The sequence below is a fragment of the Chaetodon auriga genome, chromosome 10 (assembly GCF_051107435.1).
Source record: "Chaetodon auriga isolate fChaAug3 chromosome 10, fChaAug3.hap1, whole genome shotgun sequence".
NCBI lineage: Eukaryota > Metazoa > Chordata > Actinopteri > Chaetodontiformes > Chaetodontidae > Chaetodon > Chaetodon auriga.
The window spans coordinates 1,432,174-1,453,558 of NC_135083.1; the positions used below are offsets into that span (position 1 = coordinate 1,432,174).

The 21,385-nt window shown below is 45.5% G+C and overlaps 1 protein-coding gene across 4 annotated transcripts in view; it reads right to left on the minus strand.

Moving 5' to 3' along the window:
- Positions 1–21,385, minus strand: part of LOC143326825 (IQ motif and SEC7 domain-containing protein 1-like) — a 131,265-nt gene that overhangs the window by 55,061 nt on the left and 54,819 nt on the right. The gene's annotated exons all lie outside the window — the stretch shown is intronic.

The following is a 21,385-nucleotide window of genomic DNA, read 5'->3' on the forward strand; positions in this document are numbered from 1 at the left end:
AGCAGTGATTTTATGTCTTTCAGTCTGGAGGTCCTGTTCCTCCAGTACATGGGGGGCGGGGGTGTGGTCTTTTGCATGTCTCATGTCTCAGGGGCCCTTTGTCTAACTGGTGAGGGTCCTGTTTCATAACCATTTGGTTTGGTTGGACCATGACGGCTGCGTGGTGGGAGGACGGCCCAGGAGTCCAAACCTGAGGACGAAGACAGCAGCAAACGTCCGTCTCTGGGATCCACTGATAAATAAATAAGCCAATGCCAGCAGGATGGATCCTCTGGGACCAGATTCATGACCTCAGCAGAAACATCGGACCAATGGAGCGACGCCGCGAGCTAGCGTGGCTAACAACGGCGAAGCGGGCCGATGGCGAACATCAGAGTTTATTGGTTCTGCTGGATTCTGATCAGCTGATGATCAGCTGATGTTCATGTTCCTGCGCTGACGTCATCACTGTGTTACTGATTATTGATTATTGATGAGTTCTCTCTATCTCCACTTCTCTCTCTGGAGCTAATCTCTCTCTCTTCTTCTCTTCATCCATCCTTCAATCTCAGGACAGTTACCGTGGGCAACAAAGCGTGAAACATGAAAGAGCTTCCCCTCGGTTTCCACGGCAACAGGAACCAGGGTATTCCATCCTCATCCTCATCCTCATCATTTCTCTCTTTCTTTCTTTCTCTCGTGCTCGTCTCTCCCTCTTTCCTTTACTTCGGCCTACTTCCTCTGTTTGTCGCTCTCCATCCCTTCTTCGTCTCTCTGCCTCCTCTCCCTCCCTCCATCCGTCCCCCCTCCTCTCCTCCCCCCGTGGTGACTCTTCAGCCTGAGGACAAGCTTCTATAATTCATCATTACTTCTCATAAGCTGCCCTCCTCCTTCTCCTCCCTCTCTTTTATCTCACTCCTCGAGTCCATTCAGTCCTCCCAGCTCTCCATCCTGAATCTGTTTCTCCTTCTCTCTCCTGCTCTCCTTCACTTTGTCATCTCTCCCTTTCTAACCGTTCACCTCCCATTTTCAGACTCTGGAGTCAAAAAGAAGGAGAAGGAGGGTGAACTGTGTTTCCATGGGATCTTTTAGGGTTATTCAAGGTTACAGGGATGTAATGACCTACAGAGTCTCACGACATCACGTTAGAAACATGGCCTGGAGCCGTCGTGGGACAAACCGCCGAACGACGGCCGACTGCGCTCAGCGAACTCATCAAACACGAGGAGCCATTCGGCTCATCGCCGCCTGGAAAAGCTCAAAACACAACAACAACAAAGCTTGATGAGGCCAGAGGAGGCTGACAGAAGCATCTGGAGCCTCGTGTCCCCGCAGCAGTCCCACAGCTGAAGAAGAAGACGCTGAGTTCACAGCGTCGTCACCCTCAGACTGCTGCCAACGTTCAGACCCGTCAAGAGTCCCCAACAACAAAGCTGTCGCCTAGAAATGATATTTATACACTCGTTTTTTATCCTGACGGAGTTCAACACAGACAAATATAATCTCTGCCTCCATCATGTCCAGAATCAGCATGTTTTCCAGTGACTGAAGCTTCATCTGCTGCTTGGAGGACTGAGCAGAAGCACAGTTTGTTTGTGTCTTCATAAACACGCTGTCTTAAACCACATCGTCCGTCGATGACGTCGGAATTCAAAGCATATTTGCTTCTGCAAATTTGTCGTATATGCACATAATTTCTAGGAGACGAGGCTGCTCAGAATGTGAATGACATCCATATTGGATGATTCTACGCCTCCCAATTTAAACACACGCACATTTACACACACACACACACACACACACACACACATACCGTCCTGCTGCCACAAACACTCGCCGCAGCACCAGATGTCCGTTAATCCGCCGCTGAAAAGTCCCAAACAAACGCTTTACTCATCTCACATCTCACCATGTAGAATAATAATAATAATAATAATAATAATAATAATAATAATCTGAAACCTGTTGTTTTTTCAATGGGAGTTTCTGAGTCAGGAAGGATGAACCGAAGAAGAAAGAGATGAGGAAATGAGGCATAAAGGATGGAAAGAAGAAGAGGAAGGATGGGAGAGAAGGAAAGGACAGAGGGAAAGGATGGAGGGAAAAGGAGACAAAGTCAAAAGAAGGAAGAAAGTGGAGAACAGAAAGAGGAGAGAATAAGATGAGGAGACTAAGAAGGAAGGAGACGAGAAAGAACAGAGGGAGGAGATGAAAGGAGAGAAATGGGAGGACAGAAGCAAGAAGGAATGATGAGGAGAGCGAGGAAGAAAAGAAGGAAGTTATGTAAAAATCAGAGGGGAAAGGAGGATAAAGTGAAGGAAAAGAGGAAAGTGAGGAGAAGAGGGTGAAAGAGAGGGCAAAGGACAATGGGATGAAAGTAAAGATGGGAAAAGAAAGAAAAAGATGAGAGAAGGAGAAAGAAGAGGAGAGGAGGGGAAACTGAGATAAAAAAGAAAGAAAAGGAGGAGAGAAGGAGAAAGAAGAGGAGGAGAGGAGAGGAAACAGATAATGAAAGAAAGAAAAGGAATAAATAATTGAAACCTCAGCTTTTATTTATCCCTCACTTCTACACATTCATTATTTACATTCATTTTCCCTCCTTTCATTCCTCTCATTTCTCTCCATATCTTCCTCTCCTCCTCCTGCTCCTCCTCCTCCGTCCTCTTTCTTTTCTAAATATTCTTATTGTTCCCTTTTCTTTCCATTGCTTCAGATTTTCCTCCCTTCATTTTTCTCCTTTCTCCCATCTTGTCTTCATTTACTCTTTCTATATTTCCCTCCTTTTCTACCTTTTTTCCTCCTCTTCTTACCTTCTTTCTCTCTTTACCTTCTCTCTACCTTCTCTCCTCCATCCTGTCCTTTCTCTCTCCTTTTTTCTCTCCTGTTCCCTCTCCTCTCCCTTTCTTTATTCTCTCCATCTTTCCTTCTTCCTTTCTTGCTCCTGTCTTTTCTCCTTTGTACCTTTTCTCTCTTTTTCTCCTCCTTTTCTATCTCCTCCTTCCTTTCACTTGGTCTCATCCCTCTCCTGCCCTTTCCACTCTGCAATCCCTTTCCTCCTCCATCTCCCATCGTTGTCTTTCCACTGTTACGTCCTCCCTCTTTACCTCCCCCTTCTCCTCTCCTCCCTCTTTTTCCTCCCCTCCATTCATCCTCTGCTTCGCTCCCTTGTTCATGTTTCCCATAATCAACTTTTGCTCCGACAATTAGAGAGAGGGGAGCGAGAGGGAGGGGCGGGAAGAGGATGTTGCTTGGAGACGGTTGCCGTGTAACAGGAGGGGAGGGGCAGGAGGGAGGAGGAGCAGTGATGGCAGGAGTCAAGTGGGGGTTGCTATGACAACGCAGGTTTCACGCTGTCACTGATTTGAGCAGAGAGTGGGAGGGGCGGGGATGAGAAGCATATGGAGAGGAATGCAAGACACACACACACACACACACACGTACACACACACACACACGTACACACACACACGCTGGAGAAAAAAATGCAACGTTAACTGAAATAATTGTGGCTGTGCAGAACGAGGGAGTCAAATTAAATGCAGCACGCATACACGCACACACACGCACGCACGCACACACACACACACACACACACACACACACACACACACACACACACACCACTGGTAGCAAATGACAGTCCTGAAGGTGGAGCTCACACTGAACTCTGTGTCTGTGGTTGCAGAACACGCGAGCAGCTCCGTGACTTGGACACACAGCTTGGAGCTAAATGCTAACGGCAACCTGCTAACATGCTAATATTTAGCGCTAACACAAAGTACAGCCGAGGCTAAGGCGACTAGTTTTTCAGGTGTTCACACGAATGTTTGAGCAAATCTTATAATAATCCATCGTTTGGGTATTTCCAGACAGAACGGGATCATTGAGGAAGCACTGCTCCTCTTCGTCTGGAGAACCCACAGACCTCAGCGTGGACATTATTCACTGCGTTCTGCTGAAGAAGCCACAGAAAACACATGGCAATTTGATGGCTGTGTACATGATATCATACTAAAAGACTGAGGCTGAAGCTACATGTCCAGGCACAACACCAGCTGCTGACCCGTGACACGCGTGTGACTTCAGTGTCGAGCTAGCTCACCTCAGCATGGTCCACAGAAAGATCACAGCATGGCCGCTGCCTTCAGATGGAACGCTTAGCTACTACTGCAGGCAGAGAGGGGTCAGACCAGTGATCCCACAGCCCAATGGTCCCACAGACCAGTGATCCCACAGCCCAATGGTCCCACAGACCAGTGATCCCACAGCCCAATGGTCCCACATTTCTAGGACATTTTCAAAATTAGGTCTTGTTTTCCTACATTTTCCTTCAATTTAAGCCCTGGAAGCACTTTATAGTGAGTGAATGAATGAATGAATGAATGAATGAATGAGTCATTTTATTTCGATGCTACTGGATAATAGGTTGGGTGTAACTGGATACCAAACTGGGAGAAAGGGGGATAAAATCTGATACAAATTTATGAAAAAGGAAATGTGGGAGCAGAGGGCTGTGGGCATGCAGGCACACTCGTGGCAGAGAGCTACTTAGCCAGACATGCTAGCATGCGCAGCTAATGTTACAGCAGATAAAACTTTGCTTTAATCCATTCCTCACAGAAAAGACACAGTTCCCACGCTATGAGTCGACAGGGTCTGTTATTCGGTTGGGTGGTCTGACCTCGGCACAAGAGGTTTTGTGACTCTGTAACAGCATCACGAGGCTTCATCCTTTGCTGCTGAGAGGGGACAGCCATGAGTCACATGACCACCAGAGGGCGCCTGACAGGAAACGCAAAGTACAGTCAGACATTTTCAGTCTGAACAAACAACAGATGCTATCGTTTTTCTGCTGAGGACAACAGAACAAAAAGCAATCTGCTGGAGAAGCACTGCAGCACTGCACCGCGCACACACACACACACACACACACACACACACACACACACAGCGTGAGTTAGTGCAGCAGGAGAGTAAATGTGTGTATAGATGAGGTTGTTGTGTGAATCTGTTGTGTGCAGAGGTTGTCGGCACACCTGATGCCTCAGGGGTGTGTGCGTGTGTGTGTGTGTGTGTGTGTGTGCGCGCTCGGGTCACCTCTCGACAGTTAGCCGTCTCTGCAGCGTTCACCTCTGCGAGTTTATTAAGTTTCCACATTTTCTGAGTTGATCTGAGCGACTTAACATTCAAAGCACTGAGCTGCTGTGCAGACTGGATCTGTGTTTCCCTGCAGGAGGAGATTAGAGGAGACGCGGCTGGAGGAGACGCGACCAGAAACAGAAACAGGAACTAATTTGACACTGACACAGAGAGTAACACCCATTCAGATAAGAAGTGGCTGTCACTTCGTGCCTCGCAGGTGTTGGGGGGGGGGGGGTGCACACAAATCAGTAATTCATATTTCCCCCAAATTAACTTGTTCTATTAAACTTATGACACATGCTGCTAATGTTTGGTGTGTATACTTCAGGTAATGGATGGAGGCACACAGAACAGAAACAGTTAACCCTTAAAATGCCTTTAAAGGATGTCAAAGTCCAACATCCAAACAAAGCTGAACGAGTCCTGCACAAAGAGCCTCAAACATCCGTCCGACGTCGGCTGAGAGCTGCTCTACAAACATCTGAGCCCACATGGTTCTGGGCTCTTTAAAGGCAAAACTCTGAACTACAAGTGCTACAAGTACTACAAGTACTACAAGTCTGAATGCCCTGAAGGAGAAGGTGTTAACTTGAGAAAATGTACAATACTGTTCATGTCAGACCCTGTGGAATGTCTCTATTCACACTGAATTTGAGTGTCCTCGTTTTCAGGATTTCATTGGCTACATGAGGCGTCAGTCATCTGTGCGAGAGGTTGCGATTGGCTTGATCTTCACGCAGAGGAACAGAGGCAGGCACTTCACATCCCCACACTCTTGTTGGCTCTTGCTGGCTGTGGACACGCCATGGGAGATCCTAACTGGTCAAATAAGGTGTCAATCAAAAGGTCACTGTGAGACCAACATGTCGGCCCCGCCTGCATGTTTACTGGAAAACATGGAGGATTCCTCGCTCTCAAGAGTGTCAAGAGCGATATTCTGGGAAATATAGTAGTGATGTCTACATGAGTAAAATCAGAAATACTTTGAGGTCAAGTTATTTCTTTGAAGCTCTCTTGTGTGTTTATGAGTAAAAAATGGCCGTCATGGCGCAGTCTGACCCGTCAGCGTCACGTTCAGTGTCTGTAGCGTCGTTGTGTTCGCAGTGTTGTTGCTGGTTATCAAAGTGAAGAGGAGTGATCTCGCTGCACTGCTGGAGGGTTTCATCTGGAACACGCCGCGTGTTTTACGGGATGAAGAACTTCAAGCTCAGGTGCTGAAGTGAACGCTGGTGGTGGACTGCTGAGCGAGGAAAGACCTGGAGATTTAATCAGCTGTAACAGAGTATCAGCTCTCTTTACCCAGCATGCATGTTGATGCCTGAAGGCTGTGGATCCACTCTCTGAACATATTTCCTGTGAACACGATGGCTTAAAATGTAAATTCATGTATGAACGTTGCTGTAGAGTGTGATGTGTTTTAGCTCCGCTGGGCGCGGCTGAAGTTCTGAGCTGACCGGCTCGGTTTCACCAGCGATTCTCTTACATTCACTTATCCCAGTTAACGCAGATTAAACGTGTGGATTCTGTGTTCGGCTGGATTTTTCCTTTCATTTGGTCCCATTTGCCACTTAGTTGTTTTTGTCCTGAAGCCAAACTCATTAAAAAGCGTTTAAACCGTCGCGGCTTACACTGAGGACGGAGCTCATTTCTGCACCCAATTACTTCAGCTAAGCGTTCCCTGACGGTGGCTCAGCGCGTTGCTCAAGGGCACTTCGAGAGACTGACGGGGAATTAAACCTCTGACTTCTCAACACTAAAGATACCATCTGTTTCCCATGATTCCGTGCGCTCGGCGAGGTGCTGCCTCTGTGTTCATGGTGTTAATTCAAACTACAGGAGGCGATGTGGGTTTTAAAAATAGAAACCGGAAGGCGCCGCGGGGGTGGTGGTGGGTGGGTGTAGTTGTTTTTATTAAATAGACAGAAAGTTAGATAGAAAATAAGCCTTTTAGGAATCCCAATAAAAAGAAAGCAGCAAAGTGAAACCACAGGCTGAACAAACGGTCTGACCTCCAGGGAGGAGCTCCAGACGACCTCTGACCTTTGACCCCTCAGGTAAGACACACACGGTCCTTCGTACGTTCAAATTAACTGCACAGATCAATTTCTCCACAGTGAGCCGTTTTGGGTAACTTTTAAAAAAATGAAATTATATATTGATGAGGGGAATTACATCTTCAGCAGGAACCAATGGGCTTGGAGCTGAGAGCCACGGACAGGAAGTCAGAGCCAGACGAAGCCCATGGTACCAACTGGTCATGTGATCGAATGCCTTCACTGGACTGGACACAAAAAGACATCCCCAGTGTTAGAGTTAAAGCTAATGCACTGTTCACCAGTATTCCCAGTGGTGAGCAGAGGTACAGAAGTATGAGAGCACAGTATTTAATTAGCTGTACACTGATGGATGGTTTGAGGCACGTCTCCACCCTCGGTCCAGTATCTCCTCCTTTCAGCTCAAGTTTCCACGTGAAAACAGACATACTGTTGGCAGTAATGAGGATTCAATACATCCACAGCTGCATGGTGGTCAAGATTCGGACGATTCTTAGCTCCCCTGAACTGCACACTGCATCCGTTCAGCCTGTTATCCTGTTACGGTGTGTTCACAAACACAAACTTGAAAAGAGCTTTAATATCTGGGATCCCAGCAGGTGCTGAAAATTCAGAGTTGTGTGATTTTCACGTAAAAAACACGATAAATGTCCATCTGTCTGGACACTTAGTGACATTAAAGATGAAGAGAAGCGCTCCAGTGGTCACATTCCAGGACGCACTGAAACAAACACACTTCTCACCGTATTTGAACACAACATCAGAGCTGTGTGTAATCTGCACTGTGGCCTCAGGCGTCTCCACCAGCACGACAAACACAGAGCGCACAGTGTGTCCAGCAGGATCACGTCCTGTGGAGCAGAGGACGTGATTCGGTGACGTGTCCCACCGAACACGCAGCCTGGTCGGTTCGTTTCCTGCAGCGTCTCTGCAGAAACGTCCGAAGACACACGTCAGCTTTCGCTTTCAGCTCATTTAAGCCTGAAGAGCAGCAGAGATTCACGGCCTGAGACCAACGTCTGCACGACCTCCTGCAGGACGGCGGAGGAGGAACCCCGCTCTGAACACGCCGACTGATCCGACGGGCTTCAAACGCAGCACGAACGCAGACGGTCGGATTTAGAAAACACAAAAAGACAAAAGCTTCGGTCTGTTCTTCAAGGTCACAGCCCCGAGAGCCGTGTGTGTGTGTGTGTGTGTGTGTGCGCGCGTGTGGATGTCAGTAGGTCAGATGGTGGTTGTTGAGTCTGAGGACAGACGGTCCACCTGTTCCAACCAGCATTTCACTGCGCTTTGATGTGTGTGTGTGTGTGTGTGTGTGTGTGTGTGTCTGGACCAAGATGGACAGACTGGTATGTACATATCATCAGACCACACAGACACAGACTGAATATGAAGTCATTCATTACACAGAGCTGTGAATTCTGGGTAAATTAAGACTTTTTCAGACTAAAAAAACATGGCTGACCGAGCCGCCACATCAAGCCACGAAGCCTCGTTCAGTCCAGCAGCTTTCTGGACACTCGTTTATCGTCGTGCAGCTGGACACATGTAGAAAATGCAGAGCGTTGCATTGTGGGATTGCTATCAGAGAGTAGTAAACATGCCATGGACACGACGTCTGACGCTCACTTAATGCTGGTTATGATATATTTGATTCATTCACTTCACTTTGTCTTTATTTGGCCGTTTTCATGTCCTTCAGCTCTTCATCGTTTTATCTGCTTTTATGTTTATTTCTGATTAGTGAAGCACTTTGTGACTGTTGTACTGGACCAATCAGCAGAGAGTGGAGATGAAGACTAAAGCAGAGCTGAGAGGACGTCACTCAGGAGAGTCTCCGAAGGACAGACAGACTGAGGACGTCTCCAGCAGGTTTCTGCTCGCTCTCAAAGCTCGTCCCCGTCTCATTACTCGCTCCACGACGCTGCGAACACACCATGAATTATCGTCCATATTTGGCTCCTCGTCGTTCGGAGCCACGAGATGTTTCTGTGAATCTGTGTGAGCAAAGAGCGCCAACAGCTGCTGACCATCAGCGTTCAGACGGTTTCCTGTTCGCTTCCATCCATCAGTGTCTGTGCAGAGGTGCTTCAATAAAGCAGTTTTCATACTTTAAACGATGCCGTTATAACGCTGAGCCAATCACCCACATTCTGTTCAATCAAAGAATTGGAGAGTTTTCATCTACGCTTTCATCTACACCAGCATCTCTCTGCTGCACCAGCCAATCAGAGCAGTGAAAAGCTGCTCTGAGGTCAGTTAAAAGGTGCATTTCTGGAGCATCTGCCCACATTCAGACTGATGTCACATTCAGGAACTTCAGGAGAATAAAAAAAGAGGCAAAGTGTCGAGATAAAGAGACTCAGACATGAAGACACAAACCTCCAGTAAAGATCAACAACAACAACAACATCAGCAACATCAACATCAACATCAACAACAACAACAACAACAACAACAACAACAACAACAACAAGGCCAAAACCTGCTGCAGTGAAATCAAATGAGCAGAATGTGAAACGGCGCCACCTCCTGCTGGACTGAGGGACAGACATGACGCAGCTCACAACAACACACACACACACACACACACACACACGCACACACACGCACGCGCACACACACACACACACACACACACAGTGCTGTATCTGTTGTCATGACATCCATCAGTGTGGCAGGTCTCTCGTCTCTCTGTCTGTCCTCCTCTCTCTTTTTGTCTCCTCTTTTCTCTGCTTCTCTTTCTCTGTCTTCTTATTTTCTGTCTCTGTCTTCCTGTTGCTAACTTTGTAAGTTGTCCTCGTCTCAGTGGCCAAAAGTAAGTGGACAGCCCCCCCCCCCCCCCCATGCCTTTGATGTGGGCGAGGTCTCATCTTTTATTAAAGGAAGTCTTTTTGTTCCAGCACCCAGAGACAGATCAGACACTCGTCTTCTTCCTGCTTTCTGTCTGTCTGTTTTTGTCTCTTTGCTGTTTCTACTCATTAACAGTCACATATGGAGGGGACGTTCATCTGTCCACATGCCTTTGACCTTCCTGTCTGGACAGATGAATGCCTTCCTGTATTTCCTCCTCCCTTCCTTCTCTTTCTTTCTCTCCTCCCTTTGGTCTTTCCTCCTTTCTTTCCTTCTCTCTTCCCTATTTTCATCTCTTCTTTCTGTCATCATTTCCTTTACCCCTTCCTTCCTATTTTTTCTCTTCCTTCCTTGTTTATTTCCTTCTTCCTTCCTGTCTGTCCTTGTCCCATCCCTCCTTTCTCTCTTCCTTCCTTCCTTCCTTCCATTCTTTCCCCTTCCTTTCTTTGTTTCTTTCCTAACAGTCAAATATTTCAATCTAGTTTTCCTCCTCCCTCATCATCTCTTTCTTTCTCTCTCACCTCATTCACTCTCTATCACTCTTTACCTCCTGCTAGTTCTGTTTACCTCATCTCTCTCTCTCTCTCTCTCTCTCTCTCTCTCTCTCTCTCTCTCTCTCTCAACACTTTTCCAGTTCTCTCTTCATCTTCTCTCCCTCTCTTCACTTCCCACCCAACCAATTACATATATATATAGCCTATTTATCTTTCTCTTTCTTTTCCTCCCACTCTCTCTTTTCTCCCTCCTCACCACCTGTCTCTCTCTCTCTCTTCATCCATCGCCCTGTCTTCCTCTCTCCCCCCACCTTCCTCTGTAATTACCTCCTTCGTATAAAACCTGAGAGGATTTGAAGCGACGGGAGACTTCTCTCGCCCCCGTTTGCTGCTCTTTTATCTTCCCGTTCTCCTCTATTTTCCAACTCGTTTTCTTTCCTTCTCCTCCTTTTCGTTTCCCTGTTCCTCCCCGAACAAACTCTGCCTGAGTTACAACTTTATACACATGCAGCCTCACTCACGGCTGCCGTTGTTTGTGGTCGTTTCCCGCGTCTCCATCTTTTTTTTTTTCTAAAGTATATGTTTTTGTCATTCATAATGTTGAAAAAGAAAAATGAAAATGTAGCTTGTTGGATAAAACATGATACAAAGTTAATAATCAGATGAGCTGAATCACTGATGTAACAAACAGGTGACTCAGGAAGAAGTGTCTCTCTATGTTATGTTCAGGTCTTGTTGGAAATAGCAGACTTAGGACTAGAGTTAAACGCACAGGTGGGAATTTGATGCTGAGGTCTGATCTCTTAAAGGAAACATGATCAGTCTTCAAACTTCTGTAATATGTCAAAGTCAAAGTCACGCTTATTGTCAGTTTCGTCGTATGTAGAGGACGGATCGAAATATCGTTTCTCACAGTCCCACAGGGGGACAGGAAAGCTCTGTCCTGGACTGCCCTCTGGACACCATCGAGGAGGTGGGTGAGAGGATGGATGTTAGCCAGGCTGACATCGATCACGGACGACCCATCCCACCCCCTGCATGAGACGGTGGGGGCCCAAAGCGGCTCCTTCTGCAGCAGACTGCTGCATCCAGAGTGTGTGAAGGGACGCTACCGCAGGTCCTTCATCCAGCAGCTGTCAGACTGTTTAACTCCAGCATCATTTCATTAAACAAAGCCCTGTGTCCATGCTGGTTCACATCCCAATCCTACTGTTTGCACTACACTGCCTTATTCATGTTAACCTTTGCTAACATCCATCACACGTGTGCAAATATTTTGTGCGCTATACATTTTTTTTACTGTGTTGTATTTTCCACCGTGCAGTAGTACAAAAAACACTGTTTTATTTTCCATATCTTACTCAGGTGCAATTCAAAATTTTCCATTGTGAAACTGAGCCATCCCTCTCAAGGTGAGACTGTTTCTACACTCTTTTAATATACAGTTGATTTCATGTTGTATCCTTTTTTATTATTTGTTCTTTTTCAAGGTCTTCTTTTTATTCTTGCTGTCTGTAACAATTTCATTTCTCCAGCATGGGATCAATAAAGTTTTATCTTATCCTGTCAGATTCCTGTTATGGTCACAGGGCGGTTGCCGGATTTGCTACCATCCTGCAGTGCAGAGACCAGAATCAATACATGTGCTCACAGTGTCTGCCCGCTGGTGCTACAGTCAGACGCCCTGTAAATATCTACAGGCCGGATGGAAAAACTGCTGATCTTATTTTGAACTTCAGATGCTGCGAGGCTAACCGTTTCCCTGTGTTTACAGTCTTTATGCTAGGCTAGGCTAACCACTTCCTGAGTCCAGCTCAGCTGTGAACATGCAGGTATGAGTGACATCCATCTGAACATCTGACTGGCAGAAAGCAAACACTGTTCATGCATTTTCCAAAATGTTAAACTGTTTCATTTCAATGTCTTTTCTTTGAATCTGCGAACATTTGCACAACGCAGATTAGAAATATGAACAGAAACGAGGAGGGAAATGAGAAGACTATCATACAGATACCCCCGTACCGTCCTGATTGCCCACCTGCGGGCGGAGGAGCATTTCTTGTTTTTTTTTGTCTTCCTGTTCCTATCTACTGACACAAACACTACATTCCTCTTCATACTCATATCAAACACCGTTAGAAAGCTCATGAATCGATTGATATAAACTGCTTCAAGGTCCAATCACAGCAGGAGGCTCAATAAACACCAACAGCAGACAAACAACCGTTTTTAAATTTAAGCAACACTGAGGAAACTCACCAATTCGTCTCTCATTGATCCACAGATCGACAACACTCCCACACAAACAGTCTGGAAACATCCACAAAGGTCCAGAAGATCCACTGCAGTCAAAACATTTAGTCCAAAACATGAAAGTAATCCACAGAAACATGTTTTCTCCTTTCAAATCGATTGCTTGTCTTCTGTTTCCACAGCTCTGTGTAGCCTGCCGCCATCTTGGAATCAAACTTTTCAAATCAGACCTCACCTGACCAATCACGAGCTGCCATATGCCAGAGAAGCCAATAAGAGTCTGAGTTGAGCAGAAGAGCCGCCTTCTCTCCTTACATGTGAAGACTGAGCCAATCATGGCCGAGTTTGCAGATGACTGACATTTTGAAGAGTGAATGAAAGAATATTTGACCTCAGCGGGTTATTTACATTTCAGTGATATTACAGACAATCAGAAGGGATAAATATAGGAAATGACCTCAATATAAAGATATATAGCCAAAATATTGGCATAGATACCTTAAATATGAATATAGATGGACAATATTTAGATTTGAATATGAATATAAATGTAGATGTTTATGCAGATAAATATATAGTAAACTGTCTTTTTGTGAGTTTTAAATAAATGCAGCAAACTTGTTTATGATTTAGCTGATTGTGTAAAAATAATAAGAAATGAATGAGAAACAGAAAAATCCCTTTAAAAAGAAGCAAAGTGGGTTTATGGGAAATGCAGTCCACTGATGAGTCTGGAGAAACATAAGCACCATTTTCCACATCACGCTCCCATTCCTTCACGTCATTATGCAGAGGTAGCGTTTTATTTGTCAATGATATACGGCCGTTTGAAATGTAAAACACAGCACTTTCATGTACTAAAGTGGATTCTTCAGTCGCTCCCTCTCTTCCTTCCTGTCACTGTTATTCTCTCTCACTTGCTTCCTGACACTCAGTCTTTCTTTTCCCCATCATTTCCCAGACAGCAGACAGTTGTGCAGCGTCAGGCTTTACATTTATAGTTAAAGTTTGACGGTGTGTGTGTGTGTGTGTGTGTGTGTGTGTGTGTGTGTGTGTGTTGTGTAGAGCCAGCAGAGCAGAGGACACAGATGCAGGACTACAAACCTCAGCAGCCTTCACTAATACTGTTACAGCTGGCTTTTATCCTGCTGTGTTGAGGCCTGAGTCCGACGATGTAAGTTCATTAAGCAACATTCAAGTCACGGCTCACTTTTAAAGGAAATGAAAACTGACCTTGACATGATGGCTGAGTTCAAAGTGGCTGTCCTACCCAATCAGAATAAACTACCTCACACTGGAAGTTCAAAACCTTTCATATATACACTTCTTATGGTCATATTAGGGTGAATGGAGCCAAGAAATTTAGAAAGAAGTTTATTTTTCAGCTGTAAAACGACCAGCTCACTTCATGTCTCAGTCAATAGGTCGATTGGTCTTTGAGTTAGCGGCAGCAGTGACAGCTTTCAGTAACAGTCACATTAGCAGTTAGCAGTACATCATGGCAGTTCTTTAGTTAGCAGCAGTAGAAGTTAGCATCAACAGTGTACAGCAGTATCAACCACAGTTAGCACTATTACCCACAGTTACCCGCAGTAGTAGAAGCTCGCAGTATCAACCACAGTTAGCAGTATCAGAAGCAGTTAGCAAAACCAACAGGTTTTAGTAGCATAACAAGCAATAACAGCACGTGCCAACAGCAGTTAGTAGCAGCATAACTTAGCAGTGGGAGTAGCAGTATCAACAGCAGTAGGCAGTACCAGCAGTTAACAGTGTCAACACTAGTTAGCAGTATTAATAGCAGTTAGCAGTAGTAGTTAGCAGTGTCAGTAACAGTTAACAGTGTGAACAGTGGTTGGTGACATCAACAACTGTTAGCAATATGAAGCCGTTAGCTGTAGTTAGCATTATTAGCAGAAGTTGCCAGTGGTAGTAGAAGCTAACAACATCTGTTGTAGTTAGCAGTAACAAAGTGGTTAGCAATATCAGCAGTATCTGTTTTAGCTGGACAGCAGCAGTTCACAGTATTAATAGGAGTTTGTCTGCAGTCCAAGTTTGCAGTAGGAAGCAGTTTGGATGGACAGTAGCTTAAAACTACTTTATTTTATCACCACCATCATTGGATTAATCCTCCAGAGACCATCCCTGGTGAATGTCAGGGAAATCTGCTCAGCGTATGAGCCGCTCTCCTGAGGCCTTGCTTCTCGAAGAGTAAAAAATGATGATAAACTAGCCACAGAAGACGGAGAAATGATAAACATCTCCAAACCTTTTTTCGAATTTAAGGTCTTCTCTGTTTCTGCCGTCACCACCAAACCCCCTCCTGGCTGTCCCGTTAGCTAGCAGTGGCTAGCAAACATCCCTTCGGCTTGCTCGCTAAATAATTGAGCGCTGGTGCACTTGAGTGTCTTAACACTTCACTTCACTGCGGCCCCAATGGGACCGGCTTATTTTGGGCTGCTGCTTCTTCTCCACAAAGCTCTGCCCTCAAAATTCACTGTACTAAACAATACACTCGGTACACTTTATGCTACGATGTGAGGAAATGAAAGAAATGATGGTGGACAGACACAACAGATGAGACGTGATGTTAACTGGCTCTCACTGGAGGTTTGCAGAGTGATATTTGGTCATTTGTGCTGGAGAAGTGTTTTTGTTTTGCTTTTTCGAGGTGAGTTACGGAACAAATGGGTCAAGTTGTGAATTTTTCATTGCGTTTGCGTTTTTTTTTTTCCAGTCCTGCTGCGACAGACAAACAGCTGCTGAATGAACGGAGAGGAAGCGCTGATGAAATGGATCAAATGTTGTCCTTCTCAAACCTTTACATTCATCTCACGGCAGAAACTTTACCTATTTACTGTGATGAATAACCACAGGGAGACAATGAAGAAAGATGAACAGAGAGGATGAATCATCACAAAACATAATTTAAAAGATGATCAAACATGGACAAAGAAGGTTTCACTCATAATATGTATTTCCATTATTTTCTCTATCAAGTTCTCCTCAGTCTTTGTACTTGTGTAGCTTACAGTGTATTTCAACCTTGGAACCATCATAGTGAAATTCATTTCCCAGGTGTACTTGCATGACAAGCAGCAGCACTGATCCAGGGTTTTTTTATCTGACCAATCACAGTCTAAGTATTTCCTTCAGTTTGGTTCTAAGGAAGCAGTCAGTCTGATTTTACGTGGCTTTGTACTGACTGTGACGCGCCCAGTCATCATGTGAGTCGACAGGGTCACACAAGTCATGGTGTGAATGGGTGTTAGAACTCTCCAAGTGGCTTAGCACCCGTTCACACCAATGCCCAGAACTCCCCACCCGTCAGTTAGAACTGAAGAAGCCTCTTGGATGAGCAGTGACACGTCTTCTACCACCTCAAGCATGTCCAGTAGCCTTTTAAAGCACTTAGCAGCACTGCCTCACTAGCTGGTGTAACACAGTTCGAAACAAACAACCTTCCTCCCTCGGTTTCTTTGTGGTGACCATTAACATCATCTCCAAGCTGCTGCTGCTGTCTTGTTTTCAGACTGTATATTTTTCGGGAAAAAGGTTAAAAATGTCTTGAACAAACAGAAACTGTTGTGAGTTCTGAGGATTGTGAATGAAACAGAAATGTGTTTTTTCCCAAATTAAACACAGGCATGATGAAAGGACGCTTCCCTCTGAGGGAGGATGCACATAAAGTTCATCTGACCTAGTTCAGGTGCGTTTGATTCCTTTCATCCCACAGCTCGAACAACCAGAGCGAAGCGGACCACTTTCCCTCTGCAGGGTTTCTATCTGTCAGGGTCACAGTGTCGAACATCATCCACGGCTTCTCTTTCTGTTTGTGTTCGACTGCATGAGCTGCTAACTGGCTCAGTAATGTAGTCACAAGTCTGTTCATGAGCTCAGCGTCCCTGTTCAAATTGTCGTTGCAGTCCAAAATGAAAGTACAAAGGATCAGTGAGCGACGCCATCGACAGAGCCTCCATATCGTAAACTGCTCTCGCCCTGTTGACTGTAGCTAAGCTAATGTAGCGTCACTGAGCTCAGCACAGTTTCCACGTAGTTTTGACCATAACGAAGAAGATCTGCTAACTTCAGCTCTGCTTCCTGCATATTGTTGTGATTGATTTTAAGATTAAGGTCCTTTTGACTTTTAAACAATTAAAAAAACAACTTTCTGCTGCAGAAATAACAGAACTTTGTCCATAAGGAGACAAACTCCCATTCACGTCCTGAAGCAGCTTCTGCCTGCAGATAATGATGAACTCACACTCAGAGCACAGTTTAAACGATGGCACAGTGTTCGCGTTGTTCCTACAGCATCATGATTAATGCTGCTGCAGGACGTCATCGTGACTGACCACAAAGAGACAAAGTCCACATGAGAGGAAGGTCGTAGTGGAAGAAAGGATCAAAGACAGGACTTTCACCCCGGAGACAGGACGCAGTGTCCTGTGTGGAACTTATTGTTGTGACTTCTCTTTTTTTAATTCTCAGTTTTCTGTCTGGACCTTCTTCCTGTTTGGAAATGTCTCGTCAGAACATCTGACATCATTTTATCATCAGAACTTATAGATTAAGTGATTTATTAGGATAAAAGATGTCGCTTGTTAAAACGGAGAGAGTCAATACGTAGTAATAATGTGCTGTTGTATAAATATTTACAACGTGTGTTTATTTCTCCAGAATACACAGTCTGGTTGTAGTACTACTACATGTAAATTAGTAGAGGAACGGAAACATGTCTGATGGTTCAGACTTTCACAGTGTTTGGTCTGATGTGTGAGGAGAGAATTTAAAATTTGTCTTTTCATCTCCAGCGTGTGTGAAACAGTTCAGTTTGCAGTTTTCTGGTCACGACAAAAAGAGGCCAAACGACCCAAAACGACCCGAAACGACCAAAGCTGATCCCGGTCTGGGACCTTCGTCACGTGAACCTCTTTGTCTCCCTCCAAAGATCCTCAGACACCATAAATGATGCAAGATGCAGGAACAGAAAAAGGCTCTTTTATGCCCCAGTTGCTCCAGTGCGCTGGTGTTACTGGTCTGCTCCCAGTCGCTGCAGCTCGGCACGCTCTTCCTCGGCTGAAGAGGAGGAGGCAGAGCTGCTCTGCTGTGTTGCAAATTTATTCAGCTGCTTCTTCACGCGAGTCTGTTTGATGATGAGGAGGAAGCACGCAGGTCGGGATTACTCCGTTTCTGAGGACGTTCAGAGGAAACACTCCTCACAGCGACATGTTTAAACTCTAACCTCAGTCTAAACCTCGATCTGCTGTCACTTAAACCGTAGACCTAATTCTAACTTCAAATTAAACGCAGGATTAATTTAAACATGATTGTAGCTATAATCTAACGTTGACCTAAACCTAATTCAAGAATAAATCTAATCCCAACTTCAGCCTCAATCTTAAATCTAATTCTAATTTAAATCAACCTTAAACTAAACCTCTCCTCAGTCTAAACCAGATTCTAACATAACCAACACTTAACGGCCCTGACTCCTCCAAACCTAAACTAACCTTTAAACCTAATCTAAACCTTGGTTTTATCTCAGGCTAACCTCAAATCTCAAATATAATTCTTTGTGTAACTTTGATCTAATTCTAAAATCAGCCTCAACCTAATTATAGCCTAAATTTAACCCTAAAGCAAACCTAAACCGATTATAGCCACAACCTTTCCTGAGCCCAACCTCAGCCTAAACCTTAATCCAAATCTAAATCTGTCTTCAGTTTAAACCTATTCCAGCCTCACCTAACCCCATTTCCTTAACCTTAATCTATACTCAGACTAAACCTAATTCCTAAATCTAGTCTAAATGTAATCTGTAACTGTAACTGTAACTGTGACTGTAACCTCAACTCAAACCTGAGTCAACCAACATCCAGTACAACCTCAAACCTGAACCTAACCTCAGTCTAAACCCAGTTCTAACCTTAATCTCTTAATAATTCTAACCTTAGCATCAGGCTAATTCTAACCTCAGACTAAACCTGTTTCTAACCAGCTATGTTTTACCCCAATGTGGGGGTGTTTAGGGGTCACGCACAGCGTCCCCTGACAGACGCTGTCCACACGTCCCAGATATCCTGAGCAGAGGCGGCGAGGACGAAGTGAGCACCAGCCAACGCCAGAGATTAACCTCAAGCCCACTCTGAGCATGACCCTAAAAACCACCACAATCCAGAACAATGCAGCCCTCGCTCTGCAAACATGTCCTTACTTTGAGTCTGCTGTGACACTCACACACACACACACACACACACACACACACACACACACACACACACACACACTCCCAGCTTACTACTACAGTTAAGCCGCAAACTGCATATAATTACACCTGCTGTATATTTACATCCTGGATTTAAGATGCGTGTACCGTCACGCACACACCAAACACACGGAGCGCACGGGTATCACAGCCATGATGAACTTGTAGTTAACACTCACTCACACACACACACACACACACACACACACACACACACACACACACACACACACGTACAGCCTCCTATTATTAGCAGCCAGATGCTGTGCAGCAGCAGAGCTTCTTACCGTTCTGAAGACAATGGAGACGCCTTCCATTCATTTACACTGGAGAGAATAAAACACACACACACACAAACGCGCACACACACACCTTCACACTCCTCTCTCACTGTCTCTATCACTTGCTTGCCCTGTCTCCTTCGCCTCCTTCCTCTTCTTCCGCTTCTTTCTCTGAGCCTGCCCTCCCTACTCCTTTCCTCCTTCGCCCTCCTCTCTCTCTCCCTCTCTCACCTCCTCCCTTGCTTTGTCTACCTCTCTCGACCAGCCACTCCCCCAACTCCTCCTCCTCCTCCCTCACCCTCCCTTCCTCTCCCTCCTTGCCTTTTCTTTCAATTTAACCTCTGTCCTCCTTTCCTTCCTCTCTTTCGTCGTTTCCATCCTCCAGCCCCCCTCCCGACTCGCTCTCTCTCTCTCTTTGCCCCATTCACTCCCTGCCTCTCTCGCCCCCCCCCCCCCCCCGTGTATTCTCTGTGGAGATGCATGGTTGCTTTCTTGACAGCCTCTTCTCCACGTGTCTGCCTGTGTGCGTATGTGTGTGTGTTTTCACTCTCCAGTGCACACACACACAGCCTGTCAGTCACATTCATGTGCAGTCAGCTATTCACACACACACACACCCACACACACACACACACACACACACACACACAGAAAGCAATATTCATCTGCTGCTGGTGTGCATGCACTCATCTTCTTTGACACATATCTGATAGCACTCGTCCTCTTGCCCGCTCTCTCCATCCTCCTTTCTTTCCTACACACACACACACACACACACACACACACACATATATTCACATCCTCCTCTCATTAACTCTTCCTCCCTCTCTGTACACACCTCCATTTCTATTTACTCTCTTTCTCCCTCCACATGCAGCTCACGGCAGAGCAGCTGGCAGCTTCGCAATTTCCGATATGTAGCAGCGACACACCCCTGAACGTACAGCCACACGTACATTCAGCAGCACGGGTGGGTGCGTGCTCCAAATTTATGCATGCACCGTCGTCACATGCGCGCTGGAGATGAGTGCAGCAGGCGAATTAGCATGCATGCTTACACACACACACGCACACACACACACACGCTCAGTGACAGGTGTGGCTGGGAGTTTCGGACTGTCAGCCTCTGTGATGTGGCTGCAGACTGTAGCCGCGGCCTGTTCACAGCAGAACTCTGCTCGGTTTGCTGCAGGAGGAGGAAATGAATCACTCCTCCGTCTCCTTTCCCATCTGCTTCTCTATTTCTTCCTGAATCGTTCTGTCTTTTCTTTTCCTTTTGTCTCTTTTTCCATCTGCCATCTTCCATCTCTTCTACTTCCTAATTTCTTCTAATTTTTTCCTTCCTGTCCTTCCCATATTTCTTTTTCTTCTTCCACTGCCTTTCCTTCTGTACTTCCTATCTTATTCTTCTCTGTCCTCTACTTCCTCCTTTAATTTCCTTCTTCCTCTTTTCCATCTCCTTTTTGCCTGCCCTCTCTCCTCTTTCTTCTGTATGTCTTCCTTTCCTTCTCTTCCTCCTTACCCATTTAACCTACCTCCATTTCCCCCTCTATCACCCATTTCCTCCTCCAACATATCTGTTTGTCCCTCCCATTTTCCCTTTTCTACTGCATCTTTTCCTTTTGTACTTCCCACTTCCTCTTCCTCTCCTTTTCCTCTACCTCCTCCTTTACTTCTCTGCTCCTTCCTCTCCTCTAGTATCAGTTCCTTACCTACTTCCTTCCCTTTCTTCCTACCTCTTCTTTCTCACCTGTTTCTTCTGTATCTCTTCTGATCCTTCGCTTTTCATTCATATCTGTTCATTTTCTTGTATGTCACCTCATTTCCTTCTTTTTAATCTGCCCTCATCTCTCCCTCTTCCACCTATTTCCTCCAGCATTACCTCGTGTCCTTTATTTTCTCCTCTCTTCCTCATCCTTTCTCTTCTACGTTCCCTTTCCTTTTCTATCTGTCCTTGTCTAGTGCCTCCTCTACCTCCTCCTCTCCTCTTACTCCTGTTTGCTTCTTAGTCACTTCCTTCTTAGCAACATGTGCTTGCATACTTCCTCATCTTCTGTTTGT